The sequence below is a fragment of the Halichoeres trimaculatus genome, unplaced genomic scaffold (genome assembly GCF_033239565.1).
Source record: "Halichoeres trimaculatus isolate MK-OKI-2021-1 unplaced genomic scaffold, fHalTri1.1 fHalTri1_scaffold_1, whole genome shotgun sequence".
Taxonomy (NCBI): Eukaryota; Metazoa; Chordata; class Actinopteri; order Labriformes; family Labridae; genus Halichoeres; species Halichoeres trimaculatus.
The window spans coordinates 32,121,404-32,135,603 of NW_027437179.1; positions in this window are offsets into that span (position 1 = coordinate 32,121,404).

The window sequence follows — 14,200 nt, forward strand, 5'->3', positions numbered from 1 at the left end:
CTGTCAAAATATGTACCCCTAAAACATCCCTGTAACATTTTATATCAGGGGGTGTTTGCTTTCACTTTCTCTGTTGCTCAAACCAGGAGGTCAGGCCTTCTTTTAAAAGCCTCACGGGTCTCTTCTTTTTCTTCTCTTTGTCTGCATAATGCTGTGAATCATTCAGTGATTCCTGATGAAATATGCAGGAAGCATCTTTGAATTCAGGTGTAAAGTAATGAAGAGGCTCTCCTGGAGATTGAATTATTCTGCAGATGTCTGAAATTGTGTCATGTATAATATATAAAGTTTTCACCTCTGGAGTGATTTTAATAATGAAGCTGAAGGCTTGTGGTGGTAAAAGTAGCAGCAGCTGTGGGAAATAATCAACAGTAGTCTTTTCCAGTGTTTTGCATGTCAGAAGCAAAATATGAACAAGTGTAATACAATTTCTGACCACAAGGTGGCAGTGTGTGCTTTGTTTTGAAAAGTGATGGAGCACTGGTTTGAATTTATCCTTGTACTTATTTGATGGACCACTGTACTCGATATCTCATACCTGAAACTGTTGGCTCAACAGAAATATTTTAAGTAAAGCAATGTTCAATATGATAAATGATAGCTTGATTAGCTTCAAGCTGCGAAGCCCATTTGGTGAACACAGCCTTTAAAAAAGATAAGCTAATACTGAGACTGGTGGATTTGGAGTTCGATTAAAGAGGAGAATACTTGAGACAGTGAATGTAGAAGTATTTAAAGTATTGACATTCTTTAACAATGCAATAAAATGTCACAGACACTACTGAGAGGAAAAAAACATTGCTTGAATAAAATATTTAGTATTTTTAATACGAATAACTTTAAGTGCCATTATTTACAATGCACAGTGTGGTTTCCAGACTTTATTAATGAATAACTCAGGGATTCCAGTCAGCCTGGCTCTTTTGTGGGGTCGATTTAACTAAAGTCCCATTATGTTTATAATAAGAGTAAACTTTTATCATGCACACGAATAGCTATAGGAGAGTCTTGCTTATTGAATTTTGGAAAAATCGTTTATTTGCAAAGAATGTAATAGTTTATGTGACTACTTGGTCACACACTGTGGGTTGTTTGTCACAAGGTTATTTTAATGGAAGAAATCCTTTAAAGAAAGGTAATAAAGGAGGACTAAACTTGAAAGCTTATTTGCATTGAGAAGTTGACAAATACATAACTTAATGCATCTTTACTCAAAATGAGCAAGTAATGTGAACAGGAAACACATCTTTAGACCAGCCTATTGTTTTTAACATATTCATATGGCAACCAACGCCAAAGGAAATGTGACAACCAACCACAGCTGGAATTTCTAGCTAGCCTCAAGGCTAACAGCCGTGTAACAACTAGTAAGCTGGCTAATAACAGTCTTAACTATAGCTATTCCTTCACACTTTTTAAGGATTTATTTTGTTATAAACCTATTTTGTAAAAGACTTGGAGAAACATACTGAGGAGCTGAATATTTACCCCTGACAAGGAGGTAATGCTTTTGGGAGAGTTTGTCTGTGAACAACATAACTCAAAAAGTAACTAAAAAAATCTTCATGAAATTGTTAGAAAATATTCAAAATGGGATAAGGAAGAAGTGATTAAATTTTGGAGGTGATCTGGATCACCGTCTCGGTCGAGGACTTTTTTCAAAGGATTCTGTATCATTGTGAGATAGGGCCATTTTTACTGTATATAACTCCAGCATAAATGGTCAGATTGGTTTGCAAAACAATACAAGACAAGTTCACTATAATTTCTGACAGATGTAAAAGTACAATTCAAATCTTGGCAATATTCTGGGTACTAAGATCTGGAATATGAAATATGTACTGGGTCATCATAATTTTCAACACTGTCAGGTAATAAATTATCGTACAAACCTGCAACTAACACCAAATTGTAGCAGACAGTCTGCTGAAAGGGAGTTTAACATTTAAGTAGGACTAAAGTGTTGCATGACAATCACAATATGCTTGGCAGAGGTCTGCACTCTCTGAGTGCTTTTCTTGTTACAATTTGATATGAAAAACACCAAGAGTCCCCTTACCTCAAGTTCAGCTGACTTCCCCAAGAGAAGACTGTGTAGGTGAGCTCTGATCCCAATTCCTCTAGTTTCCACAATCTGAGAGGCAACATCCTTAGGTGGCAGGATATAATGAGAGTGACAACCAACCCTGTTCTCCCCTACTGTTATTACCGAGTTCCACTCATATAGACTGTCTCAGTTAATGGGTTTACAGTTTACACACCACTAGTTAACCCAGAATTTCACCTGTCCTCCACTTAGCACAAATGTGCCTTCTCCTCAACCTCTATTTGTCTGTTGAGTCTCTTCGTAGACCCACAAAAGTCTCCGTGTGAGTCCACACTAAACTCATTATTGAGCTTGGTTGTATTTTTTGTCTATCAAAGCTTGCAGAACCAAACAGCTGATCAGTGCACAGCAGAAGAAGACAAATGTGCTGCAGCAGAACAAAGTGGCTTTCTGACAGCAAAGTCAAGTGCTGAGAGATGTCTAAATATAGACTACATCCACACCGACATGAGACAGGCTTTCTTAAATTAGCAAATTGACACAGTAGAGCTGACCCTGTCTGCAGCAGATGATAGCTTAGCGTATATTATTCACTACTCTATGTGCTTTCAGGTATTCTATGTGTGTAGATATTATTTTTTATTATAATATTTCCCTTCAAATGCCATGGGTTAGAATCCTACACATTCAGTTCAAATGAATGATATGCTAAAATAAGAGCCTCAAACAGCATATCTCCTCAGGTACAGGGCATAACACAGTGTAAATGTTTACATTACACTCCTGAAAGTAAGGGTGTGTCAAACAGTTACTGATAGTGAATCTAAAAATACATTTATTTTGCTATTATTGATCAATGTTGTTTAAGATTCTCCCTGTTTAGACAGTGATTACTGGGTGCATGTTGGTTAATCTAAAAATGAGGCATGACTCATCACTTGTCTACAGATAATTGTGTGTGTCAGCGTGTGTGCCAAGGTCGGTGTTGTTGTTTATTTTAGTGCCTGTGTGGAAGCCGGATCGTGACGTTTGCTTTGTTCTGCAGATAAGGTATTGAGTGGTTTCCAGCGGCGGCTGAGATGTAACACAGGCACGCCGGAGTGTTGTCTGGATTTAGCTTGTACACTTTTTTTTTAGTTTATTTGAATTCTGTTTGAAACTCACATTAATTATGACTTGTATTTCATCTTTTGTTCTGCACTTCAGTGATAACGTGTTTTTATTTATATTCAATAGGTGGACATAAGTTCTGCTCCACAGGACTTCTCTTTGAAAGAATAAAAGCAGAGTCAGCAAACTCACACAGATATTGTGTTTGTGTGCATGTGTTGGTCTGTGTATTCCTCTCAGTGAGTGGTGAGACACTGCTGCTGGTTCTTTGGCAGTACTGTTGCTACACACTGCTGTGCTGATTGTGTAGAGAGAGCGGTTTAATTATAATCCTGGTTTCTGTCCCAGCTTCTTGCTGCTGGCAGAATAATGGAGGTCACTTCATTCCGCCCCTATCCTCTCTTTCTCTGAGGAACAAAATAAACTGCTGTATAAAAAAATATCTCCCTACCACACTTTTTTAAAACTTTCTTATTTCTTCTCTAGTAGTTTTTGAAATGAGCAACTCAAAACTACTCACAAAGGTTAAATCCTTCCCAGGACTCACACTTAAACCTGACATTTGTACATTCTCACCATTTTACCTCCATCACTTTGTTTCAATATAACATATAGTGTTTCCACTCTATGACTCACCATCCTCCTGCCAAGTAGAGGAACGCACTTAACAACATCTGCGGCAACCTTTCGAGATGTGGTGGATATGTCACAACAACAGAACAACTGTGGTTAGCTCATTGATTTACTGTAGAGGCAATGTTTACCTCAGTGAATCTCTGTCTGTGGTTAGACACATGATAAGAGAAACCTTTTATGCAGCAGTAAATATATTTTACATATGTGTATACTTTGTTCTTTGTCCTTTCAGTTAGAAGTCTTCAGTTTGTGGACATCACGGTATCTTGACAGCAAAGTGTGATCACAGGAAATCCATGTTCTAAGGTATCCTTACGTATTCCTCAAATGTCTAATTAATGCAGATACGCTCACATATATAGGTTGCAGTAGGGCTATTGAACTGAGTTACACACAGAAGAAGATGGAAGCCGTAACTTAAAGGCATTGGTACCCAGTGGGTTTCTTGTTAATAATACATTCAGCCAAGGTCTGTACTGTAAGGAAGGCAGTTTTCCTATGAAGCTATGTGTTCAAAGGGTTTCAAAGTAGGGCATAAACCCAAGATAAGCTTTGTGTATTCATTCAGGGTGGATTCATTTCCAATTTTGTAAAAGTATAAGATGTTACATCTGAAATGGAAGCACTAAGACGTAAGGCAGATTTCAAAAAATTAACCTTCTGAATGGCTGAATCGCTGATTATATTTCATTTATTCATATATTTATCTTTGTGTAAAATAAAGTCTAGTTTGTGAGATTGTTAAAATGAAAAAAACTAAATAAAAATATAGCTTTAAACGAGAAGAAAGTCAATAAAGAATTGATTTAATAATAACAATAATAAATAATAATAATGATGAAATACTTCAAATAGAACTTTTGAAAAACAATTTTACAAAGTGCCTGACATAACCAAAACAATTAGTAAATAGAAAAAAAACAGTAATATTGAGGAAAAAAACCAACATTTTCAGGTGGTTTTTAGCCACCCAAAAGAAAGGTAAACATTCGGACACTAAAATCAATACCTCCACAAAATAAAAACAATACGCATTCAGGTTTATTTATTTTATACCATTAAAAATCCTGTTAATTTCCCTTCTAAATGGTGCCACATTTGTAAGAGATGTGCATTTGTTGGATGAGCAGCAGAGTTGAGTTTGTGGGTTGCACACATGACAAAATCTGCCAAAATCTTCTCTGCCAATGCCAAACATGCTGCAAGTGAATGGCTGGGAGTTGCACTTTGTATGCTTAAACCTCTACAACTATGCTGAAACTTTTTTTTCTTTATTTAGTTTTCGGACTTCTGTCTTGATGGAAACAGAGTTGTACATATTTTTTTTTTTTTTTTAGATTTTAAGAAAAACTTCCCTTGTTTTCATGGAGCTAGCTGAAACGGAAGTTTTTGGTAACACTGATGTCATTGCCTTAGTTTGAGCATGTCAATGTTTTGTATTTTAGATAATGGAGCCAAACTAGCATACTACTGGTACGTTTACATCTGCTCTGTGCTGTTAGTGTAGATTCATGTTAACAAGAATATTTAGTTTAACTTTATCATTATACCACAGGACAAAGTTACAAGAAAATCTACCCTTGTTCAGTGTGTGCTATGAGAGAAACCAGCCATTCAGACCAAAATTGTTTTGTGTACCTGGCTGCAAATATATTTATTTTTGTACATGATTTCCAGACAGCCTCAAGAGGACAATCCAGGAACTGCAGACTTTAACACTTCTGCATCAGCTTCATTCCTCAGCGCTGAAGGTTGCTGCTTGTTTATTATGCAATTGCAGGCTGTCCTTTTTCAAAGTTTAATGTAGCACAGTAATGGCATCCATTTCCCACCTAAAAGCATGGCATTTTCATTCAGGCTTTTCAACCATGTCTGCATTGTTCATGCCCCTCCTGCATTAGCCAGCGCTCCAATCAGGCCACCCAAGTCAGGAATAGCTGGGGTGGCCCCTGCTCCCCATGGTCTATGGCAAGCTTCTCGCAGCTGAGAAGAGGCTAGATTCATCACAGTGCTCGTAAAGAAAAAACTGACAGTGTTTGAATATAGCAGTGAAACTAAATGATGTACAAGAAAACCAGCCTATCAAGTGAGTGTAGTATCACTACAGAGCTGGAGTTATTGGAGCACAGTAAAGCACATGTATAAAGAACAGAAACAGAAATCCAGTGACTCAGCAAACAACGAAAATTGAGGAGAGGCACAGGGAGCTAACATTGTCTCTGTCACCTCTGCTCAGTGTGATGCTTAAATCATACGACTGTGTTGAAGCGACTGTCACAGTACATCATCCCTGGGAGAGAATGAGGACAATGGGGCTGGTTGCTACGCTCATGCTGGTGTCACCAGACATAGAAAACCCATTTTGATGATAAAAGTCCATGTCTCGTCTGTCTCTTTCACCTCCCTCTGTCTCCTTACAGACATCCCTCTGTCTTTATCCTTTTTCCCTCACCCTGTGAGCCCCACAGAAGGAACTATGACTCCATGCTGATGTGAACACTGAATGTTTTTCAAAGGGGGGACTTAAGGGTAACTGAGTTTAAACGTGAAATGTTACATACAGCTCTCAGTGAAACACACAGAACAATATTCACACTGACAGAAATGACTTCATTTAAAAGTTCACCTTTGTTATGATGATACCCTCAAAGGTTTCCTGCCTGTACCCCAGCACTCACAGCTTTGCATCTCTGCAGAGACACAGGAAGCTGACCTGTATTTGACTTTGGATGCCTTCTGCACTTAAAAGTACCCAGGGCCCAGGGAACAGCTACGCAGGGGAATGATTCAGGACAACAGATGTCGTTTTGTCACTGCAGCCCTGACCCTTTGCTCTCTGAAGTGATGAGATGTGTTTGCACATATCAGAGCCAAGGGCATCTGCCACAGAGAATAAAAAGCTGCTACTTCTATAGACTCTGCTGCTTAAGGAGAGAGAGAGAGGAGCATTAGTCATGGAAATGCACGATTTCAAACAAGGCTTGAACCTTGACTTTGTCTGTTCATTTCTGTCCTTCTTTCATACAACCGTAAAATAATGTTTTTAAGTCAGAAAATGAATCAGAATAAAACCTTATTAAAGGGGACATATCATGCTTGTTTCTCCTTTTCACTATGCCAGACTAGGATGCCTGTAAAGCATTTCTGCCATCAGTACAAGTCATTTAGTTCCTTCATTGCCCCACAATAGCATTCTCAATATCCTCATTTTAGGCCATTCTGAAGATCTAGTTGAAACGCTCCATTTCGAGAATGACCTCCAGTAACCTCGCAGCGTTTGTGCTCTGATTGGTCAGTTCTATCAGAGGGGCGGAGGGGGTAGAGTCAGGGGGCGGTTTTTGCAGCATGGCAGTATTTACAAAATCGCCCTATTGAATGGAGCAGACCGAGCGAGTTTGCTGTTTGCCAAAACTTCACCGTAAGGCATTGATAGCACTAATGAAATGGCAGAGTGTAGGATACGTCCTTTTGTATTGGACCCCCGAGTCGGACCCGGATGGTTCCGCAGCTCAGGAGGAAGAAAATCTACCTCGACACAGATCATCTCGGGACGCTTCAGTGTGGTGAGTCAAACCAGTACTGTAACATTTATAGTTTATACGTGGAAATATAGGCAGACTTCACCAATAAAGTATTTCTATAACAGGGCTCCATCCTGCTCCTTCACTTTTCTCTGTCTGTTTTATCCATCATGCTGAAAGTGTCGTCTAAAGGTTGCCTCTACCGTCAGTTCGTCACTATGTTATTACCGCCGCATTATTGTGGTCCAGGTTCACAGTGCATGTCAGAACAAGCATGCAAATATCACAGTCTTACAAGTATTACGATGTCTGCTAAAACTACAGTGTTTTAACTGCTAATTCATCTTGTAAAGCCGAGCTGCTCAGCAGAGCAGAGTCCCTGCATCCAGCACTCAGTCAAGTCAGCCAGAGCTAGTAGGGAGCTTTATTTATACTCAGCTCTTGGTGGGGGTATCCCTCAGTGGCGTTTGTGTGACCAACTGACATCACAGAGGAGGAGCTGCTTTATCAGATTACTCCAATAAAAAGAGAGGATCCTCGTGTTGTCACGAAGGTCGAAATCTCGCGGCCAAATGGCAATGACCTATTTTCTAAGGCATCAAATCTCATTCTAGGATATCAGAAAAAATACAATATCTAATTTTTTGAAAATTCAGGGGGTGTAAGGTCTTGTTTTCAAATTTATTATATGTAAGTATTAAATCAGGGATCAGCATGATATGTCCCCTTTAAGCAGAATTGAGCCATTTTGGACTTAAGTACATTTAAAGTTGCTATGAGGTGGATCTGTTTTAATTGTACTCCCTTGGTGTGTGTTTGTTTTAGAATTAAATGGAGATCGGATTGAAACAAATTTTCTTTGATCCAGACTACTTTTTGGATACTAAAGATGACGTGCCAAGGTAAGGGACTTATCAGTACAGGTACATTCTATGGCTTGAAACGTAACATCAAGCAGACGTTGTATCAGCCAGCTATATGTTAGCGACATGGGCAGCCCGGTGCGCCGACGTATCTGTAGGCTAGCGTGACAACAAGTAAACGCTATCAGTTTGTAAGTGGTTAAGTAGCTGATTATATTTTAGCACAGCTGACAGCCCAGTGCTCTAAGACAGGTTCGTAATGTGTAACGTCAGTAAATCCTGGTTAACTATGTCCTGCCAGCCATACAAAGCAGAGCTAACATAACCTCACTCCTCATTTTATTGATAGACTCTCAAGTTTGAATAGACCACTACAGAACAACTGCTGCATGTGGGTTGGAATGAACATTATCACAAACAGCTTAGCCCCTGTGTTTTAGAGTGGTACAGCCTGAGCTAAAGGCTAATTGACCTTTAGCTCAGGCTGTATCACTCCTGTTTAGCTGTCTTATGCTCTTCTGTCCTTTTTATGTCTGACAGTTAGGCTCCTGTGTCCAACATCACAATGAAATTAGTCATAAAAATTGTTTTCAGCAGAGAGAAAAAAAACCAGATCTCAGTGTTTTATCTCTTCTCACTACTAAACTTAGTCAGCCAGGGTGGTGGTGTCATAGAGACCTAGACATGCTGTAAATCAATCCAGTCTTGTTCGGCTTGATCAGGAAGCTAAGAAGTAGCAATTTAAATGATATGTAATCAGCAATATTGGCGCGGATAATCTGATTTTAAAGTGTGGATTACGATCAGGCATATATCTAGAAGGGAGCCTTTTGTAAGATCACTTTCAAATTCCTCACAGCCCCTTCAAACCGTGTGTTTCAGTATCATGTCAAAACATGTGACTGCAAAAAGTCATCTTCAGAGACTCCTGGGTGGTATTTGATGGAATAAAGCTTTCCAGAGTGGTTCCAGGGCACACATTCCTCATCCAGCAGCTGCATCAGTGGAGAATCCCTACACCGTCTGCAATAATGGAACGGAGACTGGCTGAGCTGATCCCTGCTGTGTCTCCCAGATGTACTATAAATCAGGTTGAACACTGTGGCCACACTGTTCGGCTCAGAGAACATCACCCGTAACAGGAGTTGAATTTCTATACAGTGATCACCCGGGGGGTTACTGAGAGCTCTGGAGTTTATTTTTTGTAAAAGTTAACATTTGAAATCAGTATCAGGTAGTTGTAGTGTCTTGTGCAAGTTCATCTTATCTATATATTTTTGTAGTATTGCAGATTTGGCCTATCACACCAATTCCTCACAAATTCGACCAGTTGTCTCTTACCCCTTTGAAAGCAGGAGTCCACCTACCCCTGGCCTCCTTCTTCAGCCTCAAATTTGGTAGAAACTCTTTAAAGTGAATACATAAAATCATAACTCCAGTATTTGATGTTGTGTTATGATCATCTATCTATGATTTGGTGTAGGACTGTAAAACATTCACTGAGCCAGTTTCTATGTCTCTCCCCAATAATTTAAAACTTGTGTACATGAAAAAGAAATTTACAAGTTGAACTTTTTTTGTGAACTTGTGGGAATGTTTTGCTCATACTCGCAGGTAAAGTTTCAAAGCAACAGATTTCCCAGCCATTTCCAAAACTTTGAAAATTTGACTGACTAATCTAAAACTAAGAAACACAGAACAACAGAGGCTGCAGGTTAACGTGGCTACCATTAGCAGAGCTGGCACGGTCAAACCTTCGGATTGGTTATACAACAGTTTAACCAGACACAGCCTTAATACAACTTTGTCTTTGTTTTCTGTTTCAAAGTACCACCACACTCTGTTGCTTACATCTGAGTAGTAGAGCATTATGATTGTTGTGCTACCATTTAGACCCAACATATGCCCACCACTTTGCCCACTTCTCCAACAAAATATGAGTAGTTCGGTAAATCATCCCTTGATTCTGGTGCCAACTGGCAAGAGTTACATTATTTATTTTAATAAACCTGAAAGCCACAAATTTCATGTGTATGTATATATATATATATATATATATATATATATATATATATATATATATATATATATATATATATATATATATATATATATATATATGTGTGTATATATATATATATATATATATATATATATATGTATATATATATATATATATATATATATATATATATATATATATATATATATATATATATATATATATATATATATATATATACACACATACATATATATACATACATACATACATACATATATATATATATATATATATATACACACACACACACACACACACACGCACACACACACACACACACACACACACACACACACACACACACACAATTTATTCAGTATTCAGTACAGCACAATATTAATGTAACACTTAAATCCTTTTTTTCATTGTTCAGAAACATCATTGTATCATTAGCCACGTTTACATGAGGAGTTTTTTTTCTTACCAAATGGAATCTTTCAAAATGACTTTTCCGTAAACAACAGTATACATGAAAAGATATATTCCAATCTCCGGTCTACATGCGCCGCTTTTATCATACAGAATACTCAATGGGGCATGCGCAGAAAAAGGTAAACATCACGAGATTTATCAAAGACGGAGGACAACTGTTTTTTTTTTTTTATCACGGTATTGCAATACTCTGAATTGCGAGTGTCTGTCCAGTCTTGAAATTATGTTCAGTTCTTCAATGTTTGGATCAAAAGCAAACTTTCCTACTAATCTGATGGCTCGCGGTCATTTTTAAAATTGAGGAACATCTGTGGTTGTGTCTTACGTCATATCTGAGCATGCGCTGAAAGAACGCACTCTGACAACTTTCCGTCTGAGTGGATACATGGAACCTCAATCAGTTTGGGGAAAGGAATATTCCACCCCTGTGAAACCAATTGAATGTCCATTCGGATTGGCACTTTTCTTTCGGAATGAGGTGTATACAAAGGTTAAATTCTTTCCGTTTGAGCAAATAAACTGAATGCAAGCGGAATATTTGGGTCCATGTATACGTGGCTACTGTATCATATTGTATCAGTCTGTTTGCAGGTAACTGTAGTCTTGTTAGTTCTGCAGTGATCAGTGACACTAATTTATTCACATGCACTGATAACCTCTAAAGGTTTAAGCTAACTGTTCTCTGCAAGGCAAAAAAGACGAAAACCCCAAATGTCACACAACTCCCCGAACGTCAGAAGAAGAAATGGATGAACTTTACTTTAAATATCAGTGTTCCAATAATAATAAGCTGCATTAACCATGAGACAGGTAGGGAAAAAGGAAAGCTATATAAAATATAATACCTGTCTTTGAAGCTCCTCTCGCAGGTTGGTGTGGAGTTTGGTGCCCTCTGTGATCAAAGTAGTAGTTTGTCCCCAGCATCTCCTGTTATGTTTTTAGTCAAGCGTTACACTTGCTTGAAACCTTTGCTGTAAAAACTGTGAAATTATTTTTGCAGGGTTCCTTGATCATTTTGTTGGATATCAACCCTTCCTAAAGTTTGAAAGTTTTAATAATCAATACATAGAGATAAACGGTCTCACTGATAATTAGTTTGTGTACTTCAGTAAGTTTTATGGGGGCATCATTTTTTATTCTGGTCACTTTCATAACCAGATAAAAACTCCTTATAGGAGCTTCAACGAGGCAAAGCTTGCTCCTGTTTTCTATATTTCGCTTTAACATAGATGTCCATTAAATCTCTGCTAACAGGCAGTGGTGACCCTGGAGTGCTTCAAGGAACATATACACTGGAGCCATGAGAGAATTCTCAATCATACAAGCAGATTCCACAGCCTCAGCAATCAGTGCAAGCATTTATTTTGAACTTGCAAACACTTTTATCAGTGTTCTGTTTCTGCCATAACAAGGTACTGGCTGTGCATTTCATTGATATTCAGAGCATGGAACGACGTCATCCTGATCTTAATGCACACAGATAAAGAAAAACCTGCACGGACTTGAGTTGAGAGATCTGTATACCCATAGTTCAGTGCACAATATATCACAAGCATACAGAATGTCTAGTCCCCGTTCGTATGCTGTGGTGCTTGAGGCTACATTTGTGGTTACAGCTCCTCTGTTGCACCTTTGGGGAATATAAACCAGCTTCTGTATATGATGAATGATGCAATGCATAGGCTCCAAACCTGGAATTCAAAACCCCCTAGAAAAGGCATGACAGATTTAATACTGCAAGGGGGATCACTGGACAAAGAAGCAGTAATATATGACGCAAGTATGTTTATTTTTGTTTAGTTGCCTAAGGCTTCTAGAAATTACTTTGATTTTAACTGCTCACAATTCACAAATATACACCCTGTGAGTCCAAAGGTGGCTGAGAGCCACTGGTGCGGCGAAGTCTGAAACTAGGTCTCAATAATTGCACCGCATCCTGCCCACACAGCTGGGTAATCATGTTTGATCCACAGAAACCTCGAATAAATTTCAAGTGCAGTGCTTATTTCAAAGCTCTGCAGGGAATAGAGAGTGACAGAAAACGCATGAATACAATTCCAGATAGAAAAGGAGGGACACGTTCCTTTGATCTCTAACTGTGATCCTGACTGCAGGCAATTTTTTTTGTCATATCACATATTGGCTTCTTTGAATTCTTACGTCTTACTCCAATTGAATTAAGACTTATCTGGCCCATACAATTAACTTGGATAAAATGCTGAATCCAGATCAAGTAGAAGCAATCAGTATTTTCTGACGTCTGTACTGGATCAAACTGCTGCGAGGGATATGGGACTCATCTGTGTGAGATGCACTCCGAGAAGATTTTAACCATTTCAGAAAGCCTTCAAGTCGTAGCATCTTTACATTTTCTTTCAACTATTGGCTACAACGTGATAAAATTTCAAATCAGAACCTTGAAAGAAATTCTTCACAAAAAAATAAAACATCAAGTGAGCACCTTACAGGTTCAGAAATAACTGGGCTGGAATGACATGCATTTATCCTGGATTTATTTTACAATACTTAAGGCCAGCTGAATTTAAAATAAGATTATAATTAAGCGGCATATAATTATTTTTGCAAAACTAAATAAACCAGAATTAAATCACATCATAGCATCACTAGCATCTATTGTAACTTGAAGGAACAAACAGCTGGGGCCTGTACTATGAAGCTGGATTAGCTCTTAGAGAGATAACTTCCTGGATAAGTTTTGGGGTTTCCGTACTACGAATGTGGATCTCTTTTTATCCAGACATGTTGCCCCGGTAACTGATGCTGAACGCCAAACCTGGAGCAGGTTAAGTTCCAGGATAAGAGTGTGTGACAGACTGCCCGCTGACCAATCGGTTCTCTCGGGCGGGCATAAAAGACCGCTCAGTCACCAATTTGCTCAGCCGGAGTGAAGTCCTCTGGCGCGGGACCACCCCCTGTCTTTTTGGCCCAACATTTTTTCTTAAGGGCTATGAACAAACAATATCTTATTGATCACCATAGCTGACACATTGTCAGGGAAAAGTAGAAATGTGTGCAAATGGAATCTTTCATACTGACCACCTTGAAGTATGTTTTTATATTTATTTTTTATTTGCTCCCGCGTCCTTTTTTCCCCGCTGCTATTGCATCTGCAATACAAACTGCCTATGATGAGCGTTTTCCTTGGGATTTGTAGGAAAGTGGACTCTTTCTAATTATGATATCGGATATGATGCTGATCACACACACACTGACTGACAACATGAATGAATAAGGACCTGACTGCCCGTGTCGTCACATGATGAGAAAGGTCTATTAATATCAGCATTATGGAAATGTACGCATTCACAGAGTCGGCGATTTTTTGCCAGCAATCCCTCCGGCTTCTCGCGGCCGCAGTTGTGTTGCTCCTGGCCTGGATTATACTGTGGTACTCCTCGTATTTTTGCAGTATTATTTGCTGCTCCTCCGCCGTACCGTAGGCTCCTCTCTTCTCCATTGTGGATAATGCTCTGGGGCCGCTAACCACGTCCATTTTGTGTGCGCA